Source organism: Poecilia reticulata, chromosome 11 (genome assembly GCF_904066995.2).
Source record: "Poecilia reticulata chromosome 11, P_reticulata-male-v2, whole genome shotgun sequence".
Taxonomy (NCBI): Eukaryota; Metazoa; Chordata; class Actinopteri; order Cyprinodontiformes; family Poeciliidae; genus Poecilia; species Poecilia reticulata.
Window position 1 is genome coordinate 25,558,725 of NC_088840.1, and position 15,609 is coordinate 25,574,333.

The following is a 15,609-nucleotide window of genomic DNA, read 5'->3' on the forward strand; positions in this document are numbered from 1 at the left end:
CACCTTCAGACATGAGACCAAAACAGCTCAAACCGGATCATCGTAGGCATGTTTGGCTCGTAGTGCAACAATTACCAAACACTGAGCTGAATACAGGGCATCCTGGTTGCCACAAAATGACTCCAATAGTGTGATAATTGTGACAACAGTTTATAAACCTGACATCCAGGTAGGTCATTTGCGCAAGAGTTGAATTGTTAAAGAAAAGACATCCAGTTGTCTTCCACTTAAAGAGGCAGTATCATGTATTGTCCAGATACATAGTTTCAGTTTATAGCACAATAAAATAACTGACTTTCATTTATTAAAAGAATGCTCAGACATGACTTAAAAAAGAAATATGACTTTGCAAGTTAATCCTTTAAAATTGAGCGTCTGTCTCTTTAAGAAGCTGCGTCATGACGTTATTTGATGGAACTGTTGAACTAAGAAGTAGTTTCTATGATGAGCTCAGCAGAAGCTCATCAATTAGCAAATACCAGCAGGTGTTTGCTAATCGCTGCTGCTGCTAGTCTGAAGGAGCTAGTTGGGAGAGTCACAGGGAAGGGGTGCTCTGTTTTTCATGTAGTTCAGGATAGTGTAGAAAACTATTATCAGTCTCGCTATGAGTTTAAATGTTGCTTTTAGACATTTTCCATTTTTAAGAGTTACTGGAATTTGCTCACAGGATATTTCTGTTCTTAAAAATGTTTGACTTCTTCAATATTTCCACATTATCGTTTATCTGTTTTACTTTGTCAAAAAGTATTTCAAATCCCTGAAAAACCTCGAGGCTAATATATTTAGCACGACTGAGATTTTATTTTCTTGACAAAAAGTGTTTGACTAAATCCTATAAGCTACTCAGCTGCTCTGTTGTCTACATTTGGGTCTGGTACTCTAGACAAACAATTAGACAAGGATTCCTTTTTTGTCAGACAAAAAAAAAAAGCAAAAACAATTAGATGTTTTATAATAATCTCAGGTTTCCAATTCTCCCACACGGTGAAATGAATAAGAATAATAGAAATCATCTTATGTGCTGTCACAATTTTTCTTGAAGTGCGAGTTTATTTTTCAGGACCAGTCCGAGTGAGACATCACCGACAGTTAGTCGTGAAAACCAAACACATGCAGATTCTCATCTGATGCCTCCTGATCCCTCATAATCACTGCACACTGACGATGGTAGTAACATCCAGCCAGATTTTCTAACATTGGTTATAAAACAGATAAAATCCTACATACCTGTAATAAAGTAGCTATTAAAATTTCAGTAGACTGACTGGAATGATAAGAATTGTAACCACTAGTTCTTGTTTTGTTCGAAGGTACTGTATTAATCAGCAGCAGTGATGAAAAATGACTACTTGATTCCTCAATTGGCTTGTCAGTGACAAATGTTTCTAAAACATAATGCCCTTGACATTCATCTTTTACACGGACTCATTGTTGATCTTGTTGACAGTAAAACTAACTGAAGCATACTCAGGATTTATGGCAGGTCTAATCTATGAGACTGAACTTTAGGGCAAGAATGATAGCAGGCCTACTTCACTGTATTAAAAGCACATTTTGATATGTGGATTGCATAAACTAACCAATCTTATAAGCAACTCATTTCTGAGGGTCATCGAGCAGAGAGAGGACACACCACAGATGGCTTCAAGCACACACTTTACAGAAGGGACTCATCTGACAAGTGTAATAAAAGCACAGAAATCTGTGCGGGTGGTGTTGGCATGCTTGCATCATACAGGCTGTCGCACTTGCTATAAGAAGAACTAAACTTATTAGGCTGTGTGAACAAATTGCACACTGATCACGCCATCATGACACAGATATCAGAAATGGAAGATTACTCATACATATCTCACCACTTTTTGCCCAAAAGTGTTTTCATTCTTTAAACGTACTTACATTTTCATATTGTAGCCACAGTTTTAATGTATTTGGAGGGATATTATGATGTATTCAAACAGAAAGTAATAAGTAATTGTGAAAAAGAAGGAAAAATACTGCTTAAAAGTGAAACTACTTCACATGTTTCTAGATCTTTGAAAACCTAGAAACGTGAAGTTTTTATCCATTTGTCTTTTCAAAATAGCTATTTCAGTCCTAAGCTTTGACTAGGCCAGTCTAACACAATAATACAGTTTGATCTAAATCTCTTTGTAGCTCTGCCTGTATGTTCTGGATGTCTAAAAGGTAAAAAAAATAAAAAATACTAAATTTCAAATCAAATTCGACCTGTGGCAGGATTTCTTCAAGGATCGTTTCATATTTAATCTAAAAATTGTGGCATACGAATTTATGCCACAACAGAATAAATTATGTGCTGCTTTATTCTGGTCATTAAACAAAGTGCTAAAAATATTAATTTAAATTTTATGTTTTGAATGTAACTAAATCTGAGAAAAATTAAAGTGGTATACATAATTTCACGTATCACTGTGAATAACTTTTACCCCAGAAGTAACTGCAAGTCAAAACAGGAGGTAAAAAAACAATCTCAAATCATATCTCTCCAAAGACAGAACTATTGTTGGTAATCTAGTAGTAAACTATAAGTCTTAACTAAAGGAACCAAAATGTGAAGATTATGGGTCTGGATTATATCATGTGTTGGAATGAATGTGGATGAATGTCAAAGAACACACACACACGTCTGAGTGTTGGTGAGGTGGAAGCAACGGGAAGCATAGAATTTGTTGCTTTGTTGCAGTGAACACCTGACTGGGCATGACGAATCAGGGAAGGACATGTAGTGACTCATAAGAACTAGTCAGGATGGCAATGTGGGCGCATCTGTCATTATTTTCAAAAGTCTCAGTTTTTCTATGTCACTTCAGTTTTTTCCACTCAATTTATTTACTTTTCAGGCCACTTTATGCTTTGACTTAACTAATTCACTGGAAGACAGGCAACTAAGCCTTGCCAGATCAATAAAAATTGTTTTTACAATACTACCATATAGGAATACGTTTTAAAAAGTAAGCCCAAAGTTGGGTAACTTGTCCGATGATATGATTGTAATATAATTACCGTTTATCACATTTCTTCTACCTCGAACAGGATCAAAAGCTGCTAAAAGAAAAAGTGTTTTCATCTGTTTCATTGAGAGCCATCTGTGTGGATAAGCAGTGGGGTGAAGGAGGCAGAGGTCTGACAGATCCTGTCAAGAGAGGACTATGTGTGGAGCTTACACTTGTTTGGATGGGCAACAAACTTAAGTGAAGCAAAAACTTCTGAAATGAACTCATTTTGAATAAAGAAATATGCTTATAATCTCAGAATCTGGACTTGTACTTGAGTTCTTTGGGTAAATAATTTCTAAAATAAACATTTACTGCATTAACTAACAAGTTATAAAAAAAATATTTTAGTTGTAGACATTTACAAAAATGTAGTTTAGGGTTTCACCAGTGTTACCAGCTCAGAGGAGGTTTTATCTCTAAATAATTTGGTTGACATGTTTAACTAAATGTCATAATATAACAATAAAAACAGATGTTTTGTGTAACTCGTGAATATTCTCAATCTAAACCTTTGTTACTCTTGTATATTTTGTGGTCATCATTTAGCTAGGTGGTGTTTTTCCATTTGTATAAAGGATATAAATAATTTGCAATGCACTGCAGTTCCTGACCTGGGGCCTCCCAGCTTACTACATCAATCCCTATAACAAGATAAAAGCCACATAAAGAAAATAAATTGCATGCCCACTGAATTCTCAGTTTTCAGTCTTTAAAATTACCTGATTAAATTTTAATCAATTTAAAGGGTCTGTGAATCAGAAAATTGGAGGTTTTCCCATTTTTCATACACCTCATGCCACAGATGCTGCAGGAAATTGTCTAAATTCCCAACCTCTGAGGACGTGGCAGGCATTTAGCATGGATGCCAAGGCGTTTCTAAAGAGACAGATGGCTTGAACAACTCTCTCTAGCTTCACTATGATTTCACCATGTGGAAGGAGCTCAAGGCTGCTTTAATCACAAAACACGACAAGGTCCTGGAGCAAGAAAGCTGTGTGTTGTCTAAACAGGTACATGCAGCCAGAATTTCAATTTCTACCACAGGTATGAGATATTTTTTATTAGGCTCTGGATTTTGATCTTATTTTCCTTTTCATTTCTTCATATCTTTCATATTCACATTATCCTAGTTCCCCAATAACACCTTCACTTTAGGATATCACATGTTGATCTGGGTATTTAGAGTCTGTCTGCTTGTGTTTTTTTTATAGCTTCACAAAAAATGCATTTCAGGCTATAAGAATAATGTAAGAATAAGGTTCACAAGACTGCTTTGAGCATAAACCTGCTCCTTCAACACAAGCTGAAGGAGCGGAGCTGTTTAAGACTTTATGTAAGCATGCAATGGGCTTCTTGAGGGCTGAAGACAGGACACACTTTTACACTCAGAGTGAGAATTTGTTGACAACTTTGCGATATTACAACAGCTCAGTTGTGTTGTTCAGACTCATTCTACTTCCTGGCACGAAGACATTCTCCCACACTCTTCTGAAATAAATGATTAATGATTGGTTTTAGTCTGATTAAGCAGGTCTAGTTTCAAACATTTGAGATTGGATTATGGAATTTTAATAATAAACTGAACATGAATTGAATTAACATGTTGTGAATTGGTACAATATGAATAAATGGAGTTGAACTTATAGAAAAATATTGTAATTGTGATTCTGTGAATTTTCTGGGGGAAAAGGGGAAGTTTTCCTCAGATTTTAATTTTTACTGTGTTCACTTGTCACCAGATGAACTGATGTCACACAAATATGACCAGAGCAAATAAAATTCATTTAAAATGATAATTGAATTTATTGAGAGGAAAAGCCCCCAAATCAACTGTGCCTGATAAAACAAAGAAAAACAGAGTTAAAAAAAACTGTTAACTCATGGCTGTTAAAATATAAAATATTTGTCTTTAGCAATTATTAGGGTTAAGTTTCACCAGAAAGATCCTCACTTTGTTTAGTTAAGGTCACTCTTTACCATTCAACAAAGAAAAAACTACTTGGATTATGCAGGACAGTGATCTGAAGCACATTACCAATTGCATCTCTTAAGGTGGCCTAGTCAAAGTTAGCTCGCTGTAAACTTAAATAGGCCTTTTTTGTACTCAAAAACTCTCCCACATGGCTGAACTTAAGTCATTTTCCTATGAAGAGAGGAACAGAGAGTCTTTACAGCGACTCAGTGTTAGATCAAAAATGCCTGATGTGATTGCCACCAAGGATTGCACAACCACTTTTTAAAGGTTAGGGATGAATTATTGCAAAGTTTGATAGCTTTTTCTTTCTACTTAACAAATGGAAATGTCATTTGAAAATCTAATCTGAAATATTTAAGTATAACAAAAAAAGTCAGAAGAAATCTATAAGTGGACAAGCGCTTTTTCACAGCACTTTAGCACAGCTTTTTCCCTAATGAAACACTCCAGTCCCCCTGCAGCTAATAGCGAGGATGATGGATTTGATTTCCAATGAAGTGGTCATGTCCTGGACAAATTGGCTCAGATGTTTCTTCTATTTTTTTGGCCGAGAAGTGGTCACAGATGTGGATCTAGTTCAGACTCAGGCGAAAATGCACTGGCTTAGATTTTGAATAAAACATGAGGCACGGTTCATTTGTCTTATCTTGTAAAAGAACACGTGTGATTCTTTCAAAGTCAGCCAAAGTGGAAAACACATATTAGGGATGCTTTCATCATATTGATTCACACCTCCTTTGCATAATTTAGGCCTTGCTTGCTTTATTTGACTTTCTGTGCTGTGTTTTTTTAAACCTGGATATCTGAATAACATTTTAATTATTCAATATGACTGTCAAAATCCTTTTCAGTAGCAACTTTACCAAACAAGTGGCCAGTACGGTCAAAGAATTTAACAAAAAACAAACGAGACTATTGCAACATTAAACACAGCTGTTTTCTTTGCTAAATCTGATACAATCACTAAGTTACCACAACCTTATTCTAAGCACAAAAATCTCAAAAAATGTTGGTCTTCTTTAAGAGCACAAAAAGGATCCATACAGCAGCACTCACTGGAATGACCAGTACTCAGAAAGTAGAAATCTTTGTAGGATTAAAAAAGATCATTTGTTCTAAAATGCACTTCATTCAGGTGTTTTTCAGCTTTGCCAGGATTTTAAAACGGAAACAAAATGTCACCCTGAGACGAAAAGAAGATTCAGGAATAACCCGTGACCCAGAGAGGATGCTGGGAACTGCTGGCACACTGGTGTCACTGCCCACAGTGGAACTGGTTTTACACCACAACAGTTCAAAAACAACACCAAACTGGACTGAAATCTGCCACTGCACACATTAACATTAAGTCCTTCTGGATAAATGTCTTATATGCAGACAGGACAAAATATGTAGTGGATAATCTAATAGTGGATTTCTATTCTGAGACCATTTTTCCAGAGTTATTCTATAAATTACTTAACATTAAGTTTTTGTGACTTCCAGTAACTGCTACAGATAACCGAACATGGCAACATAATACTGCTGGCTGATGCAACAATGATCACATCGTTATCGAGGTTAAAAATAAAAGAGGTTGGCTGCACGCACATGCAAAATTAAAGAAATGGCAAGTGGAGAAATACATTTTGTCAGACATCATTTTGATCTCAAAAGAAGTCATAAAACACAAATTGGTGTGAAATTAAAACGTTTTTTTTTCCATGAAAGTGAGTTTTTATTTTCTTTTAACTCAACTAATGATCAGTATTAAGCAATTTCCTTCGTTAAATTTTCTCCATGTCAACAATTTAATGGGTCTTGTTAGAGAATCCTTTAAAGTCTAATTTGGGGTAGCAAAGATTATTTTGTACCTCGATTAAATCAAGCAAATGTGTTTCAGGATTCAAAATCTAAGTGAAACTGCGATGTTGACAGGAGAGAGCTTTGGAAAGTTAAAGCATAAAGCAGTTTCAAGATAAATAAAAAGTCATGTTTGAAAAAGGAACAAAATATACCTGCAAAAACTGTCTTCATGAGTTTGATTACTAAATCTGGACATTTTGTCCTCTACGCATTTATTAATCCCCAGAAAATTAATCTCTTTATTGATGTCATATATAATTTTTTACAGTAATCATAGTTTTATACTTTAAAGTAAACTAGAAACACTATTTAGTATTCTGGAAACTGTGAATATACACATTAGTTCAGAATCGAGCACAAACAGAAACCCCAGGTTTTCCACTTGATAGTGTTTGCAGACAAATTTTAATTTATTGCTGAAAGCAAACATGAGATAAACCCTGACAGTTGGAATTGTGCAGCTGGTGTTTGACTTAAACATCACACGAACTTGTTAAAACATTTACATTTCATATTATTTTCTAATTGTCAGGATTTTTGATTTTCTTTTTCTCAACTCAAAGCCTACTTTTGTGTAAGTTTCAAAAGAATACTTAACTGTTATTCCTTCTGAAACCAGTTGAGAAATGATTCAGAAATACCCGGGAATCGTAGTTTGCAGACCAGGACTTTAATGTAAATAGTGACATGAATAGCCTCCGTCATTAAGTATTAACATCTGCTGGGGTTCGAGGCTTACATGCAGTTTGATAAACTGATGCATAAAATAGTGTGATGCATTTTACTGGCTGAAAAGCCACATTTAGTTTGGCTTTAGTTGGTCCTGATGCTGGTGCAGCAGATCCTTTAATACCCATTTTAGTCACAGCTTGGTATCCCTTTTCATAATGTACATTTAAATCCAACCTTAAATAAAAACAAATCCACAAACAGAAATACTGAGCTCCCCTATTTGCCTTTGTGTGAAACTGGTCCCCTGAGAAGTGGAGATTAATCTCTTGAAATTGGCTTTTTGCAATCATAATCTTATTCATGAAAATAAACTGTAATGTAAATGCATTTCCCCTCAAGCACATTTCTCTCCTGTCGTGCTCCTTCAGTTTTTCTCAGTCCTTTAAAAAAAAAAAAGACAAGAAATGGGACCTGTGAGCTGCTTTCCTCTCAGTCTTTGGTGGCCTGCTCCCCTGACGCTGCCGCTCAGGATGTTTACAGAGCTGAGGGAAGCCAAAGGGACCTGACAGCCTGCTGGGGATTCATTCGAGTGAGGCCACATTTAGAGAAGTGTCGGCTGCAGAATGGCTACATTGGAATCCCTCATTCACTCTGATCACAATTAGCAGTGAATGAAGGGGAGATTACTGAAGGAGCAAGAAGTCACATTTTCAGCAGCTTCTCCTCAGTTAAATGCTCAGTGATTTGTGTTTTACACTAACCATGCATAACATCACAACCACCTGCCAAATGATGTGTTGGTGCCTATTTTACAGCCAAAACCCCTCTGACCCATTGAGGCATGGACTCCACCAGACCCAGATGGCACCCTGATGTTTTTTAAGATTCTTTGAGCCTTTCAGTTGTGGCATAGCGCCTCCATGAATCTGACCTGTTTGTCCAGCAAATTCTTCAGGTGCCCCCTCTCATCCTGCTCCCTAATTCAGCCCTAAGCCATTTTTGCTAAGAAAATCCATTCTCATTATCGTAGCCATGGGATCTTTCTTCTCTTGTATTTTTTTATTCATAAAGTATCCCAAACCACATTTCTATTCACATAAAGTAGACCAGGATGTCTCACCAGGATTTCAAGCTATGTGTGTTTATGTGTAGGTGTGTGTGCATATGTAATATTCAATGAATTAAACTATATGTACTTACAGAACTCTTACAGGACATTTTGTCTGTTTTAAAATCACTAAATGACACAGCACCAAAATACACTAAAGACCTGTGGTTGATGTTAACATGTCAACCTTCCAGGCCTCTCATGTCTTCTGGTTCTAGTCTATATAACCCCAGAACCAGAATCAAACACTTAGAAACTGCATTCAGCTTCTAAACACCACAAATCTGGAAAATTCTCATAAGTAAGAGAAACAAAGGCTTGAAAACATCCGTCTGTACACAATATATATATATAAAATTCCCCCAACAAAGGTAAATGGTGGAGAAAGTTTATGCAAACATTTTTTGTTACTCTACTCTGCACAATTCCCTTATTCTGCTCCATTAGACTGTATTTCTGTGCTTCTCTCTCCAACCTATTTCCAGCTAGTTGAATGTGTGAAATCATCAGTGATCACTGCCAAAGTGTGGACAGATGCCCCAGCAGCAGCTCTGTTTTTAGTGGCAAATTCATGATGTGATTTTAGTGAATCTAACCGCTGCTGAAAAACTGCATTATTCAGTAATTATAAAAAATAAACAGTGACTGCAAAAAGATTTCAAACTATTTGATTCAGAAGCAAAAAATATCATTATTGTATAGGTCTGAAAAATTTTTCCATGTTTGCTTCAGGATCTTTTTAGACCACAATGGTTTTCACCTATCCACATTTAAAATTCTTGAATTGCCATAAGTAAAACAGACCTAATTCAGTGCATTTTTTTTTCTTTTTGTATATATGAATATCCAAATGATAATTTGACCTAATTCCATTCACTTCATATTTGCACTGTTAGAGTCAGTGAACATATTTTACAAAGCTGGACTGAGCAGAAACCTGACAAATCTCTGTGACGGATGTGTGGAAGTAGCAAAACCTTTTCTTCCACATCCATCTGGCAATTATCCACTACTGTTCCAGTAAGCAGTTATTTTTCTTAGACAGACAACATTTATGTTTTTGTTTTTTCAAGCTAGTTGGATATATTTATTTTGAATAATGTTTCTTATTCAAAGAAATGGGGGCTTTTCACCATTTAAGTAATAGGTACAAACATACGTGAGGATACACACAATAAAAAAAATGATACAATTCAAAATAAAAAATCTACTGTATATATTTATGACAAAATACAGAATGTGTTTACACTCTTATGTAGATTTAAGCAGATTTACTTTTTGATCAAGAAAAATCCTGCACCAATCACAAAATCAAAGTGAAATATGACATGGATATTATTTCAGACTTCCAGTTGAGTCCTGTTGGATTTGATCCTGATAAGATACTTGTTTGTATGAAGGAAAAGAAAAGAGAAATAAAATTGCCTCAATAACCCTGGAGGAAGGCATGTCCTTTTAACATGAAGGTGTGTGTATGTGTGTTTGTGTATGCAGAGGAATCTGTAATCACAGCAGGAACGAGTCACAAGCCCGATATGACAGAGAAGCAGCAGGGAATACAATGTGCGACACCAGGGATTAGAGTCTGTATCCTCCTTCTACACATAGTTGAGATTTTCTGGATATATTTCATTATTACATCTAAAGCTTTACTCCATCGTGACAAGAGACGATACGATGTGGTTTGTAAATGATTGTTTTGCAGAATGTTGCATAAACCATGAAGAAAGAGCATGATCTGGCAGACACTCAAAGTCAGGTTGAGAACAACTTTCATAAAAACGTCACAACAACCTAAAACGAAAGATCGGGATTCAGGACAAAATAGGATTGTGATTGAAGATTTCTTTCCTTTTGTTGCAGATGGATCAAAAGTCAGCCTACATGAAGGTAAGTGAGTTCATTTGTGTAACGCTTTAAATAATTGTTAATGGTACAAAACCTTCCATAACCTAACATAGTTACATAGCCAATCTAAAAGTCTGACACCTTATTAAATTTATGTTAAATAGAATTAAGACTATTATTAAAGACAAAAAGGGATGTCCAACCCAGTAGTAGCAGGGTGTACCTAAAATATTGGCCAATTATTCAACATTGAAAGTGCACGGCAGGAAAAAAAATTACAACGGCCTAAACACAATAAACTCTTCACAAGAAGTGTAATTTGACCTAATTGAGTCAAGTCACTGATAGTGACTCAGCATTTATTAGAGCTTTAAAGAATAACTGCATGGTGAGATAAGAAGGAAGTTCAGTCTGAAGGAACAAGCTGAATCTAAACTGATCATGCTGTTGCAAATCAAAAGACAATTCTAAGAAAACAGCAAAAAGCCGGGAAAAGGAAAATAGCAGAACAGCAAAAAGAATTACATACAAAGGATTCGAAATTAAAAAGATATTTATTTTCTGATAAGATCAGTCTGATTGCCAATAATAACCCAATAATAACTATTAACTTGCATTGTTGGAAATAACAAATGACTAATTGCCAGAACTGAGGGAAAGTAGATACTTTCTGTTGTGCCATCATATCATCAACCACAAACACACAAATGGCAAAAAATTGGCAAAAAAATGACAGACCATTATTTTAGGAAGGTAACAATATGCTCAAACGTAACTAAGTATACAAATAATATATCATGACCGAAGACTTTGGTCATGATATATTATTTGTACGAATTGAAAATAAATTGAAGGGAACTGTTTGATTCAGAACTGGCAGATTTTGAGGAAAAAAATCATACTAACTAATTGTCATCATTCAAAGCCAAACATCTAAAAGAACAAATGCAAACAATTGAATAATGTTGATATATGCAACATATTAGGGTCAATGATAAACTCACGCTTCCCTGTTTATTAGATATCAGTGAAACCACCATAACTTTGCTTTTTTTTCCTCTTTTCAAAAGTGCCGCATTTATATTCTTAAAATAGCTTAAAATAATGTTTACCCTATGCTGTGGATGGATTTTGGTTCAATGTAAAATGTTTGACCACTTGCTGACATCATCTGAAGTCCATCCATAAAAGACTCAGTAAGCCGAAGTTTCATCATCTGCCTTTTGGCACTCACTGTCTGTGCAGTCAGCTAACCCATCAGAATAATCTAAAGAGGAATCAAAGACAACAAGCTAGAAGAAAAGAGCAGGTGGGGTTATGAAGGGGTAAAGCAGGATTGTTGGGGCTAATAGAATGAATGACTCTGGGGCATTTATCCAGGTCTTGTCTTTAATTTGAATACAGACTATTAACATGTCTGCCTCTAAAGACACCAGAGGATGAAAGGCGCATCGGAAACCTTATTCCATCACTCATCTCATTCCCCTAACACATTAAGGCACTCTATGGCCCTAACAAGCTCTCCCGTGACACCTTCATGAGCTTAATGGATTGAAAATGTGTCAAACAGAACAGTGTGTGTTTTCTAATGAACAGATGTCTTTCACGTACGTACCAAATTCTAAAAAGGAACATCTTTACAAAAAAAGTTGTAAAATATGTGTTTTAAATGATGATAAGGACAGCTTTGATGTGCAAATAACAGTAGCCTCTGAGGTGCAATTAGAACCGTTTGAACAATTTTTGAAGTTTTGCAAAGATACCCACATGTCACATTGTGTAAATCTATGGTCTATTTAAAAAAACACATTTATCTCGAAACCAATGACAAAACTTTCATCAGTCTAATAACTTAGTTCTCAGTGTGTGTGTGTGTGTGTGTGTGTGTGTGTGTGCGTGTGTGTGTGTGTGTGTGTGTGTGTGTATGTGTGTGTGTGTGTGCGTGTGCATGTGTGTGTGTTGATCATTGAGCCTACTAAAAAGGCTGAATGATCAAAGCTACAGTGGAGTGTGCTCAATCAGTGCTGCATGTCACATGGACTGTGGGATAAAGATGTGCTTTTATACTTTGCAGATTAAAGTCATATGAATGGAAGGTTTTTGAAATAATGAGGGCTCCAGAGGCACATGTATGTTTTCAAGAACATTGGGAATGGGCAGGTCATTGTGAAAGAGCTTCTGAATTCTGAAGGAAGAAAAGTTTGAACAAAGTTTGAAGAGGTATGAGCAAAATATCTGCATACACCGTTCTCCAAAATTATTGGCACCCTTGGTAAAGATGAGTAAAAAGTCATAAATAAATTCATGATCACACATTGACCGTTTTAGAAAATGAATGTATCGGGTGATGTGATGTGTTCTTCCTGTAATCAGTGGGTTGTTGGTTTAAACTCCCGAACAATCATTGTGTCGTTGGGCAAACAACTCTAAGGTAGCCTTGCTTCAGTCATTCTGCCCCAGGGCTCCAGTGTAGCTTCCCACCATCAATGTGTATGAATGAGTGAACGAATAATTATAGTGTGATGAGCTCTGGAGTTTTCTGGACTATAAATTGCTGTAGAAATCAATTTACTTTCTGCTAGGGGGGAAATCATCAGACTCAGGAAAAATCAATCCCTAAAATCTTTAACAATCACTGGTGCCATACATATTTTTTTTTATAAAACAAATGCAAGGGATTTTTAAAATGTAGACTTTACTTTTAAAGTTAATCAGAGTACAAAGGAACTATTTCTATATATTATTTCTATATTTTTTTTGTCTTCCTTGGTGAAAAAATGGTGTGATATATGGGTCACGTTTCTGTCAAGGTTGCTTTTGCCATCAGAAATCTGTATGTCAAGCTACTAAATGCCAGTGAGACTTAAACTGGATTCAAAGGTGAAACTAGAGTGAAACAAAGAAGGAAAATGTGGAAAAGCCATTCTTCTCAACTTGTATATTTGGTGAAGGATTTGTGAGGTTTTTTCTCTTTCAAAGCAACTGAGAACTTTGTTCAATTTGTTTTTAGTTTGAGTAGCCTGATGACTAAAAACAAAAGATTGGGCTAAAATTTAAAGGAACTGTGCAAAGAGGAAGTTTTAAAAATCTTCCTCGCCAAATGTTCTTTGTAGAATGTAATGAAGTGTGGTCCTATATTGACAAAGGTGATCACAAAGTAAAAGCACAAATGCTAATAAAGTTGTAAAATGTGTTATTCTGTTTTTTTTTTTTTTAATTTAGTCACAAACTGCCCTGGACTCTGTTCAAGCTAAACACATGGAAAGCGATCTAAAGGGAGAGTTCAACAAAAGGCTTCATTTCAGCATGCAGATGAAATGGATCAAAAATGCACCTGTTAAGCAGGTAAATTAATATAAATTACTTTTAGCCAAACTTCATTGTCAGCTTTACAAACTGAAGAACTGCAAAACCTGCGTTCTATGAAGCAATCAGCCGAACAATAGGTTTAAATGAGAAAGCATAAGAGATAAATAAAAATTACTATATGTAATATTCAAAATAAATAAAATGTTTTTTTCTTTTCTTTTTTTTGAATGCATCCGTTTCTCACTTTAATTGTTGAGGAAATACCTCATATTATATTTCGAAAAGGTTTTGTAGTGAATTATCAAATAATGCTAGTTTTCCTGTTAATACCAACAACTTGGCATTTTAATCGATGGTGTCCACAATTTATGGACAGTGTATTTGTAAACTATTAAAACTTTTGAGGATTAGAATAATAATGACAGCGTCATGTCATGCATGCCAGCTAGCTCTCTCCAAGGCTTAGAGAGTGTTTGACACATTATTATGGCAGCTTGTGCACCACGTCCTGTGTGGAAACATCCTTTCTTTTCATTCAGAAATCTTCCAGCTGGTGAAGCTGCCAGTGAAAAGTAATTTTCCAGACCTCCCAATCTCAGATCTCCTATCAGCCAACGATAAGCTGGAAAGCCGTTTTCTAGGATCCCCTTTCAGTGGTAGAAGTTCTGGCTCCTGATTAATCGCTTTCTACTCTCTCACTCTAAGATGGCCTATGATTTGAAAAAAAAAAACAAACATAGATTTCAATTCAAGTCAAAGCTTTGAAAATCTGTGGCATTTGTGAACAAAACCTGCCATATAAAAAGACAGGTGGCTTGAAGAAGTGTCTAAAAAGATATAGATTTAGTTGAAGACGCATGCAGGCAAGCAGGAGAGACAGTAGGACATTAGCAGGGAGGGAGGGAAACGAGCAGAAGGACAACTAAACGATGGAGCCGCCTCAGGAAGCGAGACAGTTTGACGGACAGGCAGACAGAAAGTCGCGAAGGTCGACAGGTTTGCATACAGTGAGACAACGTTACCCTGGCAACCCTGTCATTCACAGACTGCAGAGTTCAGTTCAGTCAATCTTTATTGTCCCCAGGGGACAATTAGGAAGGGTTAACATGGAGACACATGAGCAGAGAGACAGACAGAGCACATCGGGTTGACAGGGACAGACAGACAGAAACAGTGACTCAATGCACCATTGGACACTTAACACACATTCCTTCTACTTAAAGCCATGTGACACGCAATGCTGATGTTGTCATAACAACGGAAATAAAGATCCGCATCGACATTGTTACGACACGATGGCAGAAAAATTGACTAAATATCTCTAAATATAAAGCAACGACATTAAAAGCTCCTCCATATGCAGAGTTTAATGACAGCTCATTTACTCCAGTGATCGTTAGTTCGTGGCCTCTGGGCCACTTCCAGTCTGTCAGCTCATTTTAGGCAGCCTGCAAAATAATAAACCAAAGATAAACGGGAAAGAGTCCGATACAGAAATCAGTGAACTTACGTCAGAAAAAGCTGGAACTATAACGTTTCTTGTTAAGCCAATCAGAACACTTCATTAGAGCACGTGATTGTAGCAGTGAAGCACAGCAGGCAGACAAACTCCAGCTGAGGTAAGCGCAGTAGGATGCAGAAAATCACCAAGAAGGCAAACCTCTAACGTTTGAAACTCATGCAGAAAAAAAAACACGTTTTTTTAAGCCGGTGGTGGATGAAGACATTCAGGTTTTACAAAATTCACCTTTGAAGCAATTTTCGATTGCTTCAATTTTCAATTCATAATCAGAACGAGGATTAGCTTTATTGACTAAATTTACACTTAGTGTTAA